This window comes from Tamandua tetradactyla, chromosome 6 (genome assembly GCF_023851605.1).
Source record: "Tamandua tetradactyla isolate mTamTet1 chromosome 6, mTamTet1.pri, whole genome shotgun sequence".
NCBI classification, from domain to species: Eukaryota; Metazoa; Chordata; class Mammalia; order Pilosa; family Myrmecophagidae; genus Tamandua; species Tamandua tetradactyla.
The window spans coordinates 25,873,321-25,889,687 of record NC_135332.1 but is presented as its reverse complement, the minus strand read 5'-3'; positions in this window follow the sequence as shown (position 1 = coordinate 25,889,687).

Here is a 16,367-nt window from a genome sequence, read left to right as displayed (position 1 = left end):
GACTCACATTAGCGAAGCCCATAAAGCAAAGATCCATATTTATTAATTTATAGGTGAATTTGTTATAACAAGTCCTGGAGTCTTTTGCCTATAGAAAGTTATCGTGCGGGCAATGAATCAGTACAGAGGAGTTAAAGGTACTAAATGTTGGATAGCGTTTGATGCATTCATTTCACAACAGGCCTCACAAATGGAATGGAAAACAAACAGCCCCGCAACTAGCTCTGATCCTTTCCTGGACAATTCCTGGCTAGGCACCATCAACATTTGCCTCAGCACTTCTCTTTTTTGTTGTTGTTGTAGTTAATTTTTTGTATTTATTTAAGAAAACAAACAATGCACTTAGAACCACCAACAATGGATATCTTAGTTAGCGTAACCATATGCATATTTAAATAAAGTATCCATATAATTGTTGCAAAGCCTGTGTTTGCACAGTTAGGTTCATAAACCAATTTAAAATCAAGGTAACAAGGAAAAATATCTATATATTTGGATAGCAAAGATTTTAAATTCTAAGTATTTAACACTAACTTAGATACCATTTGATCAGCTGTCAAAACTGTAAATGTTCTCAAAATATCAAGTAGAAAATTCTTACAAATATCTGCATTGCTATAGTAATGACCTTTGTTACTAAATATTTTCCTGATTTAAGGAAAATATGAAGCTACAAATATTTTTACAATTAACATATGGAATCTTAACCACCTAAAGGGATATCTAGGTTAGCTTATCCATAAGCATATTTAAAAAAACATTTAAGTAATCATCATAAAGCCTGTTTGTACACTAGGTTTCATAAACCAATTTCAAAATAAAGTAAGAAAGGAAAAAAAATCTGTAAATACAGATATCAGAGTTACCTGAATTCTAAATATTAAACATTAAATATTAAATCTTAAAATTCTAAATCTTAAATACCATTTTATTAACTATCAAAGCTGTGTAGTTCTCAAAATATCAAGTAAAAAGTTATTACAAATATCAACTTTGCTATAGTAGTGAGCTATGGTACTAAATATTTTCAAATTTTTTATTTCAGAAATTTATTTTATCTAACATTACTATAACTGCCTATGGTTTTTTTAAACCATTTTTTAGTTGTAAAATATAACATATATTTACGAAGCAAAGAAAGAAAAAAAGTAATAATTTTCAAGGCACACTTCAACGAGCAACCACAGAACAGTTCCCAGAGTTTGTCATGGGCTACTATTCCCTCAGTTCAGATTTTTCCTTCTAGCTGCTCCAAAACACTGGTGGCTTTTATCAGAGTTTAACTCTGAGTTTCTGTGGTTCACCAGCACTCCCACACCTCCATTTTAAGTTTCTTCTTTTTTGTATCTTGAGTTAAGTCTAAGTCAATTTCTCAGACTTTCAAGATATCTTTCTTTTTAAGGTGACTTTGCATAATTTGGTTTTGGTCCTTTTTAATGCAGTGTAGTATTTTGAAATGATATTAATGATCTTGAATCCCTTGTCCCCCCCCCCCAAAAAAAAATCTGCAAATATATAGACCACAATTAAAATGTAAGCTAATTGAGAAAAACACATTTTTGAAACAAATGATATCCAGACATTTATGTGAGAATATGATACGGACTGACTTGATGCCAGCTAGAGGGTTGTTCCTATAAAGTCCAGCGCAGATGCTGCATTGGCGAGCATCAGGTGAGAGACAGGCCAACACCCTGGCAGTCCCTGTGACCAAGGCCCAGGCTGTGCTGCGAGCTCCCACCCGAGGCTTTGGAAACTCTGAGGAATGAAAATTGGACCTAGTTCCAGAGACCCTCACTAAAGGTACCACCTACTTGCTCCCTTGCCCTCAGGTCAATGGTCTTACTCTAGAATCCTCCACCTTTAAAAGTATCATGTGTCTTTGACCAGGCTATGGTACATTGGCTGTATTAGCGTTCAAACTAGAGTCCTGTGGGACCTGCTTGCAACTGCTAAATTTTCAATATCGATCTACTCTTGGTTTGTTAAGACAACTCCATTTACACAGCATGCACAATTCCCAGTCTTGGGTGCTGTGTCACTGCAGCCCCTGAATTGTGATGTGTGTGCCGTTGCATCGTGAGCATCCACAACAAAATTCATCCTTTAATTTAGTTCATTTCTACCGTTATATTTGTTGGCTATTTATCATAAGTCTAATCGCGTTTTGGGATGACACAGGTTTACTTCCCTTTCTCCTTGAAGATGAGACCACCCTCTCAGTGTGGCTTAATGTCCAGACACATCAAATGCAGCTGTGAAGGAAAAGGAGCTTTTTATTTACGCTGGCAGAAGGGGACATGGTTGGTCCCAAATATGCTCCCCTTAGTCATTTTTCTTATGGCTTTTATACAAGTTTGAGACAAAGAAAGTTAATCATCTTGGGTAACATGTAACATTTAGCAGGATCTAGAGAACATCATTAGTTTCTTATCTCAGTTGTTTACTGCATCCTTTAGGATTGCATACTCTAAGATGCATGGTGCATATTACCTCCTAGGCTGGGCAGTGAGGATGAGAAAATGTAACTGAGAAATCAGGATTTAAGAGATGATTTTGATTGTTATCTCATTATATAGATATTCCTTTTTGCTTTCTGGTATATTGGAGTAGACAGCAGAAAATACCTGAAATCTCTAAATTGTAATCCAGCTGCCTTGATCTCTGATGATGATTGTATAGCCCTTATCTTCTGCCCTTGTGATTGTAAAAACCTTGTGATTAATCTTCATTTGTTGCCATTTACCCAGCTTTTCAACTTTAGAGTCTTGTGGTTGCTAAAGACAGCCCCTAGTATTTATTAATGAAGGGTCTTGGGTCAGTCCAGAACTAACCCACCCCAAGTCCAAAGTTATCTTGATGATTGAGACTGGATCTAACCAAAATGGGCTCACCTGACACGTGCAGCAGCTTCAACTTTACCCTTTAAGTCACCTCTACCTCGTTCTGCCATTTTCTTACACTTGTTCTCTAAGCATGTAACCAGCCTGCACATGCTCAATAATCAGATCACCTCTGATTTCATCATCTGGGGCCACTGCGTTCATTATCCTAAACCTTGCCCATCTTTCCTCTAATAAAACTATCAGAATTACTGAAGTTCGGGGAGACAGGTTTTGAATCGATAGGCCATCTGCTTTCCTGCTACATGCCTAGTAATAAAGTCTTTCTCTGTTTGAAACCCCATTGTCTCAGGAATTGGTTGTTGAGCACATTTGGGCAAAAGAATCCACAGCCTCTGTCTGGTAACAACACAAACACTAGTGATTAATTATAGCTTAACTTAGTGCCTGGATGCACATCCTGCATTTTGCTTCTCTGTGAGACTAACATTTTAAGAACATAGTTTACTTACAGTTTCAAGGTTCCATTTAAAATTCTACTACATCCTCTCTGCCAAAGTCTTAAAAACAAGACTCCCCAGTGATGTAGGTTTGTCATCATAATGCTGCATTGATCTTTACTTGCTTTTGTTCATTGGGCTGTAATCTGACATCACGGCATGTTTTAAGTGACAGGCCCATCATACACCTTTTCCTCAACGAGTTAGGCTGATGATTACACCATTGTTGATTTTTGCTCTTCTTATCAACTATAGTTAAATTCCCTTTCTTATGATTTGAATAGAATAAAAGGCAATCCCTGCATTCGATCCTCTAGCGAAGTGTAACACTGTTAGGGAAAGCATATTTGGGGTCATAGAATTGCAACTCAGCACAGATTCACACAGCAACCCAAATCATGTCCCCCTCGGCATTTCCAGGCAAAGGTTTTTTGTTTGTTTTTTAATTTTAAGAATAGATTTTATTCAGCCTACCCGCTCCAAAATATCATCATTTCAGCATATAACCAATATAATAATTGTTAGCAATATATTATCAACATAACCATGATTAATAAGCTAGTTCCCCCTTTTCTCCATATAAATTGTTACAATCCGCTGCATGGTTTACCTTCACAGTCCAGCCCAGCTCTGACTGGCCACGTCTCAGGTGCTCCATAGCTCCAGGTGGCTCATGGCTGGTGCCGGCCAGCAGTGCAGCTTGGCTAGGTGAGTGTGGACCTGCCATGCTGATTGAATGCAAGTCATTACTGAGGTGGCCGCTGCATGCATGTTCGGTGTCACCTGTGCCAAGCCCTGTGTCTGGTGCTTTTGCCCCCAACTCGTTTTAATCCCCACAACATACCTTTGAGGTGCTGTCGGTCTGCCCACTGCCTTTCCGTAAAGTTGGGGTGAAGATGAAACAGGAGATGGCCGTGGCAGGGTCCATCCCACCTGCCTAATGGGTTTGCATCCTCAGTCAGTGCTGTCCATACAGCTGCCACCACAGCTCTCGGGACTACAAGGTCTGCTCTTGGCCTCACTTTTGTAAACTGTATTAAGAAGGCACCATTGGTATATGTGTGCACTGCAAGCTTCTCTCTTGCTGGGAACTTCAAAGCACTGGAGAGAACAGGCAAGGGTTTTTGAAGGAAAAGATTACTCAAGTTGTTTGTGGTTGGTGGATAATGGGGCACCTAATTGTCTTTCAGATTAGATGGTTAACTGAGTTCTTTATCTTGTGTTTTGCTTATAGTGTCCAGAAATCCTAAGGGTCTTCAGGAACATTGCTGCCTGAGCCTTTTCATGCTATAGCAGTTTGTGATCTCCTCCTAGGATTTCCATAAGAGTAACTTCCAGAACGACTTCCTGACTCCATGTGTAATCTCTTAAGCATAGAAACTCTGTTTTAACAGAACAAAGATTAATTTCAGAAAACCAGTCTTTGTCTCTCTTTCCTCCATTCAAAGTGGAGAACGCTCAGCTCTTTTATCACAGGAAACCTTCTTGTTGGGGTCTCAAGCAAGGCGCATGGTTCTGATACTGAACAAATATGGGGATCTCTGCCCAATGCGAATAAAAGCCAAAGAGTTTATTGCATTAACAGATATGGACTCAGGGCCTAAAAATCTGTCTCCCTGACACTAGGGGGTGGGGATTTTATGAATTCAAACAAGGGAAGATGAGGTTGTTACTATCACAATAATAAATATCAGCAACAACAATTTACAAATGTAAAGGAGTAGAGCTAAGCTAGAAATAAGCTAACCAGTACAGTAACAAGTCAATGATTAGTTCTGGGCTGATTCAACTTCCTTTACTAACATTAGGGTTGTCTTTGTGATTATATGGCACTAAAGTTGTAAAACAGGATAAGGGGTCAACCCAAAGCCAGGCCAGGCATGAGGTTTTTACAGTTTGCAATTCAGTGGGTTTCTGTAATTTCAGATATTTCATTTTGGCTATTCTATTATACACTAGCAGAACAGTAAAAGTAAGAAAAAGGTGTCTATATAATCATTCAGTCATCATAATTATTTGTCGAATCTTAATTTCTCGGTTACAATTCAGAAAATGCTCCTTTGGATTTTTCTTCCGTATATGTGTAGTAGCAGTCTTTAATATATCCTTGAAATGGCCTTCAAATGTAAACTTAAGTCTGTAAGCATGCTCTGAAATTAAGCTCTTAGTCCTGCAGAGGAGCAATATGTAAGTGTAAAGTCTGCAGCCAGACATGAATAAACGTTCCTCTATCGCCCCAGACTTGAAGGCACCATGCCCAGGTGTCACAGAGGATGTGAATCCTAGAGAAGAAGCAAATAATTGAGATAAAGAGCTAATGGCGTTCTCCAGTCCCCTGGTACCTGTTACCCAAGATGATTAACTTTTTTGGCCATGAAGACCCAGGGCCCAGGCCCCCTCACTCCTCCTTTATGCAACCATCTCTGCACGCAGCCACCTCCATGACCAGGACATGGGGAAAGAGTGTCATCAAAACTACCCTCCCCTAATCACAATGCATGAGACCCTGCTGAAGCTCCACTGCCGTGCCCTGGGGACCTAAACCCTCAGAAGCTGCTCCCATGGCCCTCCTCTCTCTCCCTTTTGCACTGACCACTGACTTCCGTTTCCTCACCTGCCACTATTGGGAAGAATGTTCTCCTGTTGGTAAGTCCCTAATCAAACTCACGACTTACTCCATGCCAGGCGTGTTCTTTGGTCTTGGGGCTAAGTTGAGTTGAACAGTCACTACCAGGTATAAAAGTCAAATGGAAAGTCACTACAGGGAGGCAGATTTGGGATGTTTCCTCTGCCTTCCCACCAGTATAAATAAACCTTTTTTTTTTTAACCTCCGCTGTCCATTTGGTGCACAACAAACCCAGATTTGGGGGGGTCTCATCTACATATGCCTGAAACAATAATGAATATTTGACTCCAAGACCAAACTCTGGGATAGATTTAATTTAGTTTAAGGAAAATGGTCTTTTTTTATTATTATTAATTAAAAAAAAATTAACTAACACAACATTTAGAAATCATTCCATTCTATATATGCAATCAGTAATTCTTAATATCATCACATAGGTGTATGATCATTTCTTAGTACATTTGCATCGATTTAGAAAAAGAAATAGCAAGACAACAGAAAAAGAAATAAAATGATAATATAGAGAAAAAATAAAAATAAAAAATACAAAAATATATTAAAAAAAACTATAGCTCAGATGCAGCTTCATTCAGTGTTTTAACATAATTACATTACAATTAGGTAGTATTGTGCTGTCCATTTTTGAGTTTTTGTATCCAGTCCTGTTGCACAGTCTGTTTAAGGAAAATGGTCTTTTAATTTAAGAAAATTTTAATTTAATTTAGAAATTACAACAGAAAGAACTATTTCAAACTCAAGTTAGTTACAAAGGAAATAGGAATCTTGCAGTCTTAGGTAACTTATATAGAAAATATAGGATAATATAAGAAATAACATTATGATTCCCATTTAAATAGATAATATTTTTTAAAAACTAAACAGTATTCTGTAAAAAGAAAAATTTAGAATATTAAGAATTGTTATTTGAAAATTAATCAGAATTGCTCACATCGATACTGAACAAATGCAGGGTTCCCCACCCCCTGTGCACAACACTCTATCTGTGACACTCGAAGAGAGAAAGGGTTTATGGCTGTGCACGCAGATTATGTGGCCTATCAGCCCAAAAATCTGTCTCCCAGAGCCTAAGGAGTTCAGGGTTTTTGTGGATTTAAACAGATGGAGTTGTTACTGTTACAATAGTAAGTATACACACGGCTGAGACCAGACTAGAATGGCCATTATAATAGCGAGGTGGGATTAGAATTAGGGCCCTGGCTGGATAGGCAAAGGGCACATTCCAAGAAGAGGTCAGGCCTCAAGGAAAAAGACATCTCTGAGGAGAGCAGCAATAAGCCTCCAAAGGACCCCCTGGGAGGGTCCAAAGGACCCCCACCTGAGTGAGTCATCTACAGAGAAGGGTGGAGCCAACCGACCCTGCCTATGTGAGTCATTTACCATCAAGCAACCACAGATAATGGAAAAGGAGAGACTGGTAAGAGTTAATAAAAATTACAAAAGAAACAAAAATCTATCAAACCAAGATAGCCCCACAGTGTCAGGGCCCCTCACCTCTCACCCTGTTTTTCTGTGAGAGTGCCCGCATGTTCCTTCTCACATGTGTACCTAATTAAATTTTCTACCTGCTTACTCTGTGCTCTGCTGTGCCCTCGAATTCTTCCTTGCAGCATGGCCAAGAACCTAGGAAGCTGAATCTGGCAACAATAGTAAGTATAAACAAGGGTGAAGCCACTTGTTTCAGTAATTTTAGGCATTAATTTTTGCCTATTCTACAATATAGAATGGAAAAAAATCTATATAATGATTCACTAATCATAATCATTTCTTAATTTTTAATTTCTTGGTCACAACACCATTTACATAACACTTAGGTCCAGTTTAGGTTGTTAGAGAGTCTTTGCAAATGATTACATATGCAATGTAACCCCTCCCACTGAGATTCCAGTTCAGCCTTTTAATCTATCTTTAAAAACCATATCCTGCAGCTGATTGTTTAGGCTCTAGTAACTGCAATTGCTCAACATTTCTACATAATAATGTTTTTTTTCCCAAAATTCCTTCACTATTCTCTTTTTCTTTATATGTTCTTTCCAGGATTAATTTCCACTAAAAATTATAGGAAACATTTTTCTTTGCATCTATATTTACATATACTTAAAAGACTGCAAAGGGCATTTTCAACACTTGGTGTGATTCAGTTCTAGTAAAACTGGTTCATGAATAGCAATCAATACAGTAGGATCAATTTTCCTTGCTGCTGAAGTTCTTACAGCAGAAAAATTCCATGATCACCTACCACAGTCCTTTATTATTCTTGTTCCCCTCTCCCTGCCTTTTATAATAACTTCCATAATGGGGCTTTCCTGGTTAAATCTCTCAGTAATCTCTACTTATCTTGAAAACTCTTGCTGATATGAGTCTTGAATTCTTTAGAACACATTTTACATGTTTACAAAGCACTTGCACTCTCTCCCCATGTCCTGTGACCAGAGGCCACACTGATGATCTTATTTGGGTAAGGAGCGCCTTCTGCAAGACAAGACATAAATAACTGAGTCGGGTTTTATTGGCTCATGTCTCTGATCTATCATAGATGTTAATCAGCATTGTCATTTCATTCCTTTTTAATAGTTTTCCACCCGCACAGCCAGTTGAATTCAGGCACTCTTGAAGCCTTTTAGTTAGAAGGCTAATCATTGGATTTTTGGTTCCAGTTACAATGAGGCTGACCTAATCACTCAATTGGTAGGACCTGAGTAAGTAGAATTAGGAGGAAAAAGGATTAATTTACAAACCTATGCTGTAAACATGGACATTTTTCAAATTGGATATTGTGGTTCAAACATAGGCCTTTGATCTTCGATCCTCAAATCTCCTGAGCATTTTGGTCTTCTGTCAGTCCTCTCCTTTGCCTTTTCCCAGTGCCTGGCATCTCCAATTCCTAGTCTAGGCCACCTAAGGAGGCTGCCTTGCTCTTGGGCTTCTGCCATACCCATTAATCAAACCCATGTTTGTGTGTTTGTTTGTTTTTTAAACTTGCATAATTCCATTTATATGAAATGTCCAGAATAGACAAATCCCCTAGAGCTAGAAAGTAAGTTAGAGGTACCTGGGGCAGTGGAAGGGGACAATGGGAACTGCTAATGATGGCAGTTTTTCCTTCTAGAGTGATGAAAATATTCTAAAATTAGATAGTGGTGATGTTTGCATAACTGAGAAAACACTAAAAAGAACTGAAATAGTTATGTATATTTTTAAATGATAAAAAAGAGAAAACCTACTAATGACAATATTTAAGACCATCTGCGCCTGAAACTAATGCTATCTGGATATTTCACATATGAGCTAATAAATTTCCATCTTGTTTACCCGATTTAGATAAAGTTCTCTATATGAGTTATAATAAAAGGATCCTGTTTATACACTGAATACCTCTATTAGTAATAATAATGAGGTAGCCCAAAGAAGAAGAGATTTGAAATAACAACTAAATTTAAAGTTAACTATGTTACCTCTTACCCCTTAATGTCAGCCTTGTTACTATGGACTTTTCCTTAGACTAGTGAAATAAGATACACCAAATCTTTCTTTTTAGGATTTGTGGACCTCTTTTTTTTCATAAATGGGAACAATAAAGGGAACTCCTTAGAGATCTCGAGAAGAAAAGACATCACTTTGTTTTAATAGACAGCCTAAGAATCAATTTACCATCATGGCTCTGTGGTGAAGCTCAAACCCATACTTTTAAGTCACTCTTTTCTTTTCTTCTCCAGCCACCCTATAGTTAGGAATTTATGTGAAATTCTAAAACAATGGCCTCAAAAAAAGTGTCTGCTTATAAATGTTAATGAACTGGATGCTTCCGGCATTTCCATAGTTTCCAGGGCACTAAAGGGACCGAGAAAGCAGTTCCTGTTCTATCTCAAAACCGGCCCAACAGTCTCTTCCCAATCCCACTCGCTCCTGACAACATGAAAACCTCTAAATTTATCTAAATGTGAGGGATTTTCTAGGAAAATAGCATCCTGTACTACTTTTCCTCAGGCCTTCTCCTTCGATAATTTGATCTACAACACCACCAAAATGGACCAGACGCATCCTCTATGCCCAAATCATAAATCAAAAACACCTAAATTGCGGAGAGAGTGTAAACTAGATAAGGAAAACAGGCACCTTTACTTATCCCTTATCACCTTCTCACTCACAGGGGTTGTAACCCTTCTGGTCAGAAAATCTCCAAATTCTCTCTCTAAACAAAAGCTTTCCTGCTCCAAGGAGGGCGCGTGTGATAGACCCAAGCTCCTCTGCTTCATTCAGAGTCACGCCTGGAACAAATAAGATGGAGAAAGACAAGTTTCAATAAGGCTAGCTCCCAGCAAAGTTACCCAGTTCTGCCTGCGGATTTCCCTGGTAGTGTCCAGTAGTAATAAATACGCAAAGCACAAATGTATTTAGTACATAAAACAAGCAACTCAGTAAGACCAAAACCAATTCCGGTGGCAGAGAGTATTTCCTCCTACAGGGACAAGCAATTCTAAAAGGAATTAAGATTTCCTTACGATCCATTGGTACAATTGTAATTGTGATGTAGGAAGGGAGGACTTCTCAGTTTTTACCATACTTGTATATTCCAGGGTTGATGACTGAACAGAATTGGACAGAAAAAAAAAATTTAGAAAGAAAGAACCCCAAGTGGGAATAAACAGTGAGAGAGAAGTTTCTCTAGAACAGTTCTAGTTTCCTGACCTTGGGCAAATTACTTTTCAAATACTGAAATACCTTCTGTTGGGGGAAAAATAAATTTAAAAAAATTTTTTTCCCATCCAAGAGAACATCTCCGCAAAGGTAGAAGAGAAAGAAAAGCTATTTTATTTTTGAATAAGCATTAAAAGAAAATGTAATACATCACCGGCAACCCACTAGGAGAAGTAAAGTCTGAAAGAGAGCTCACCCTTTTTATGAGGTTAAGGGGATACCACCCATTACATACCTATTCCCAAGGTATTTCAGAGGTAGGTTTACAATTTCTGTCTAGAGATACCCCTGTCAATTACTAGTCTCGTCCCCAGAAACTGTGAGATAGGGGCAATATCTTCTTTCATTACATTACCAAGAAATAAATTTCTTCCCTGGAAAGACATTCTTGTATAGTGAAATTTGCAAGAGGCTTACTCATCTTCTTGCATCTTAAATTTACATATATTTTTAACAAGCCAAAGAAAAACCTACAATTATAAGTTTTCTAAAGTAAAAGCAAAAGGAGATGGGAGGGAGGAGGAAATCCTTTATTATGTATTATTATTTTACACGTGTATACGCCCTTACGCTTCCAAGTAAGAACACAAAACCCTTGTTGATGATATTTGAGGACGGGGACACTCTCTCCATAGAGACTGGGGGTCAGCATCCTTGTTAGAGATCATTTACAATCTGAGTAGTTGAAATGCAACAAGGAACAGACTCTCAGGAAGCGTGAGTGTCCCAGTAATACATGTACCAGGGTTTGAATGACAACATCTGTTTTTGCTTGCTGACCCTTAAAATTATTTACCATGTCCAGAAAAATGTTGAACAATCCATCTCTCAAGTATTGTGCCATTAACTATTATCCCATAAAGAGATTATTATTATTGCCGTCGTTCGTAATAGTTTTTATAGGGCTTTCTGTATTTCCAGTCACTGAATCTTCATTCTATTGAATCTTCATTCTGTTTGGTGCCTGAATCACTGCTTTCTCCTCTTTTCCTTTGCTCTCACTTCCTTTATACAAGTTTTTCCTATGAGAGGAACACCTGGTTCATTCATGAAAGTCCACTTCCTTACCTTGGATGACCCACTCCGTCCACTCTTCTTCCTTCCCCCTCTTTCCTAGTAGTTTAGATCAGTGAAGTTAACTCCTTTTCTGATAGTTTGAAATACTTTTGAAACAGACCTCTTATTTTGCTAATTAAATAATATGTTATCAGAGAAAGAATGGAATTTAATTTAAGGAAATTCATCCGGGTCTTCTTTGCCTTTGTTAAGCTCTTCAGTGGACTGAGAGTTTGGGTTTGGCTGAGTGCCACTAGAAATTGGATATGCCTGAGACCCTCCATTCCCATCCTGGATATGCCTGAGACCCTCCATCCCATCCTCAGCCTGTTGATTGGCTTCATAACTGGTGAATTTTCCATCCTCTATAATGTGTTCCCTTCACTTTACTTCATTGTATCTAAAATTTGTTTTCTACCCACTATGGTCATTTTGGATTGTCTTCTTTGTGACCAAGTGATCTCTCAATTTATTACCTAGTAAACTATACTCATGTTGCATATACTTTTTTTGTTTGGCATGGGCAGCCTCCAGGAATCGAACCCGGGTCTCTGGCATGGCAGGCAAGAATTCTGCCGCTGAGCCACTGCTGCACTGCCCTTGCATATACTTTTGTAACCCAGAAGTTAGGATTTAAGGGATGATTATGATTACTAAATCATCATGGAGATATTCCTTTTTTACTTTCTGACATATTAAGAGTAGACAGAGGGAAATACTTGAAATCTCTGAACTGTAATCCAATCACCTTGATCTCTGATAACAATTGCATAGCCTTTATCTTATGCCCTTGTGATTGTAAAACCCTTGTGACCGATCCTCACTGTACCCATTTTATTTGTTTTTTCAACTTTAGAGTCTTATGTTCAGTAAAGACAGCCTCTTGTGTTTATTAATGAAGGGTCTTGGGTCAGCCCAGAACTGACCCACCCCAATTCCAAAGTCATCTTGATAGCCAAAACTGCATCTAACCAAGACGGGCCCACCTGACACGTGCAGTAGCTCAGACTTTAACCTAGAAGTGACCTATATCTCACTATAATACTGAAAATCACACCCATCATCATATTAATGCCGCCATTTTCTTACATTCTGTGACTGAGCATGTAATCAACCTGCACATGCTCAATAATTAAATCACCTCTAATTACATCATCTGGAGCCATTGTGCTCATTATTCTAAAATCTGCCCATCTTTCAATACTATAAAACTAGCATAATTGACCAGGTAACATTCCAAAAACCTGCAACCTCCAAATGGGTCCCTGGACCAGATAAGTCCTGAAATGCAGAGGGACCTGTCTCTCCAGAACATCAAATAGTTCCATCCCCCTATCCCATATTATCAACAACCCCTTCCAACATGAAAAAATTAGAATGGGCACAGCCCAAATACCTCTAAAGAGTGAGAAAAAGATCAAAGGTGATGGTGGAGTTATACGGAAAATGTAGGGTTTAATAAACTAGCATGATTACTGAATCTTTATATTGATATTTCTTTTGTCTCCAGTATCTTAAAACAGCTAGAACTAAAAACCTGAAATGGTGGAATTGTAACCACCATTTCAGAGTTTAAATCAAACTCTGAAAACTGTTCTACAACTAAATGTTGCGGTGTGCTTTGAAATTTATTGCTTTTTTGCATTATGCTATTTTTCACAAAAAAAGAAAAAAAAAATATATATATATATATATTTCTCCTAGCCTCCAGTGTTTTGGAGGAGCTAGAAGGAAAGATCTGAAATAGTGGAATAGTAACCCGCAACAAACTCTGAAATCTTTTCTGTAGCTATTTGTTGAAGTGTACTTTGAAAATCATTGCTTTTTTCTTTCTTTTCTTTGCATGTATGTTATATTTAATTTTAAAAGGTTAAGAAAAAAGCTAGCACAATTGCTGCAGGTGAGGAAGACAGGTTTTTAGGCGGATAGGCCAACTGGTCTCCTGCTTCATAATAAACTCTCTCTTTGAAACCCCAGTGTCTCAGGAATTGGTCATTTCAGTGCATCGAGCAGAGAACCCACCACTTTGAATGGTCTCACTTTTGTGACCTGGATCATTTGCTCCATGCGCCCTTCATAAGCCCTTACATTTAAGGGATATTTTGTATTTTAAGAAATCCTTCCATATCTATTCCCTGTTGTGAATCTAAATGATATTAATGACCTGGAATCTCAGAAACACTGTTAAACATGTTGACCACAAATAGAATGTAAACAAATTGAACAAAGCAAGTTTTTGTAATAAGGACAACCAGACACTTGTGCAAAGAAATGACGTGGACTGGCTCAACGTCAGCCAGATGGGGACAGTGCTTTGGCCACGGTCAGGGGCAGTAGCATGCTTTCTTGCTTGCTGCTGTGCTGGGAAGAAATGCACAGCCGCTGTCACCGCAGTGCTGCGACCAGCGCCTTCCACCACCGGTTTTGCATCCTCCACTAAACGCGCAGCATCGCACTTGGCTCCAGAGTCTTCTCATTGAAAGTACCCCCTGCAGACCTCCGGCTCTCCCGCCACTGGATTTTAAAGTCTCTGTATCCTCCACCTTCAATCGTGTTCTGTGTCCCTGACCTGGCTATTGGTCATTGGTCATATCCGCAGCTTACAAGTAAGCAAGCAAATAAATTACATTGAGCATTCAAACTAGAGTTCACAGGGGATGTGCTTTCAAGTGTTAAGTTCTTTCAGTTTCAATCTGCTTTTGGTTTGTTACAACAGCTATGTTTACAGGACATGCTTGATTTTCAAAGTACACTTCAACAAATAGCTACAGAACAGATTTCAGAGTTTGTTGCGGGTTACGATTCCACTATTTCAGATCTTTCCTTCTAGCTCCTCCAAAACACTGGAGGCTAGGAGAAATATATATATATTTTTTCTTTTTTTGTGAAAAATAGCATAATGCAAAAAAGCAATAAATTTCAAAGCACACCGCAACATTTAGTTGTAGAACAGTTTTCAGAGTTTGATTTAAACTCTGAAATGGTGGTTACAATTCCACCATTTCAGGTTTTTAGTTCTAGCTGCTTTAAGATACTGGAGACAAAAGAAATATGTCCTGTAAACATAGCTGTTGTAACAAACCAAAAGCCTTGCACCGAGGCAAGAAGCCAAGTTTTAAGACATGGGGCTAGGATTATGGATCCCACCGGGATGGCTTGGAACATATATAAGGAACCCATCTAAAGAGTAACCTTTTGATTTTGTTTGCAACTGTTCTGGACTATTTATCATAAAATCACTATCATCAAATATTTTTCCGGCTCCAGGTAGATGCAAGACATTGCCAAGAAGTTCCTGTTAGAGTGGATTATAAGAGGAAACTTATTTCCTGAAGTTATAGGGCTATTTTCATAAAATGAACCCACTTATATGGGCAAACTAATGAGATCAACAAAAGCATACTGCCCCATGTCACACTACACAAATGGGCAAGTTCCATTATGGGTTTATAGTCTCTTTACACATATTTTTTTGACCACTTGTAGCTCTCAACTGTTGCCTCCTGTTCTAGTTTGCTAGCTGCTGGAATGCAACACACCAGAGATGGATTGGCTTTTAATAAAAGGGGATTTATTTCATTAGTTCTTCAGAGGAAAGACAGCTAACTTTCATCTAAGGTTCTTTCTTACGTGGGAAGGCCCAGGGTGATCTCTGCTGGCCTTCTCTCCAGGTCTCTGGGTTCCAATAACTTTCCCCAGGGTGATTTCTTTCTGCATCTCCAAAGGCCTAGGCTGAGCTGTGAGCACTGAGATGAGGCATGCTGAGCTCTTTGGGCTGTGCTACGTTGAGCTCTCTCATTTAAGCACTAGCCAATTAAATCAAACATCATTCATTGCAGCAGGCATGTCTCCTAGCCGACTGCAGGTGTAATCAGCAACAGATGAGGTTCATGTACCATTGGCTCATGTCCACAGCAACAGAACTAGGTGCCTTCACCTGGCCAAGTTGACAACTGAATCTAACTACCATACCTCCCATCCTGTTTTCCTAATTCATATTCACCAAGATGACTCCCTACTGATCTATAGTTTGAAAGATGATGAAGCTCTCTCTAATATCACACAGGCTCCTTGGCATCTTAACCTTCTTTATCAAAGCCCATTATTCCAAGCCCACATTTGGGTTCACCAAGATAAGGCAACTAAGAGTTTTTGCTCTTCAGGAATGGATTTCTCAAGACAAGTCTGACATGTATCTTAAGAGTTAAAAACATATCAAAACAATCAGAAAATGACAGGAAAAATTCCATTCCAAAAGACATTGGCAGAGAGAATGGCTTAGGCTGTTTTAATGCCTTTTAAAATAGTTTCCTATATAAGATTGTACATTATTTTATTCAGAAGACAATGGATGGGAAACTAAAGATACCAGAGAGTTACAAAGACTCGGCTAGGATTTGATTGAAGAAGGTCAGGTAGAGAATATGTTAGTTTGAACCATATGAAATTGTAATTTATTTTATTTATTTTTATGTTTATTTTTCAATCACATTAACATGTTCACATAGTTTAAGGGGCTAAATCATTCTAACATTCTTTTTTTTTTACTTTTTTTTAACAGTTACGTTGAGATACAATTCACCCATTCAAAATATACAGTTAGATTTTTAAATTGCCATTTTTGT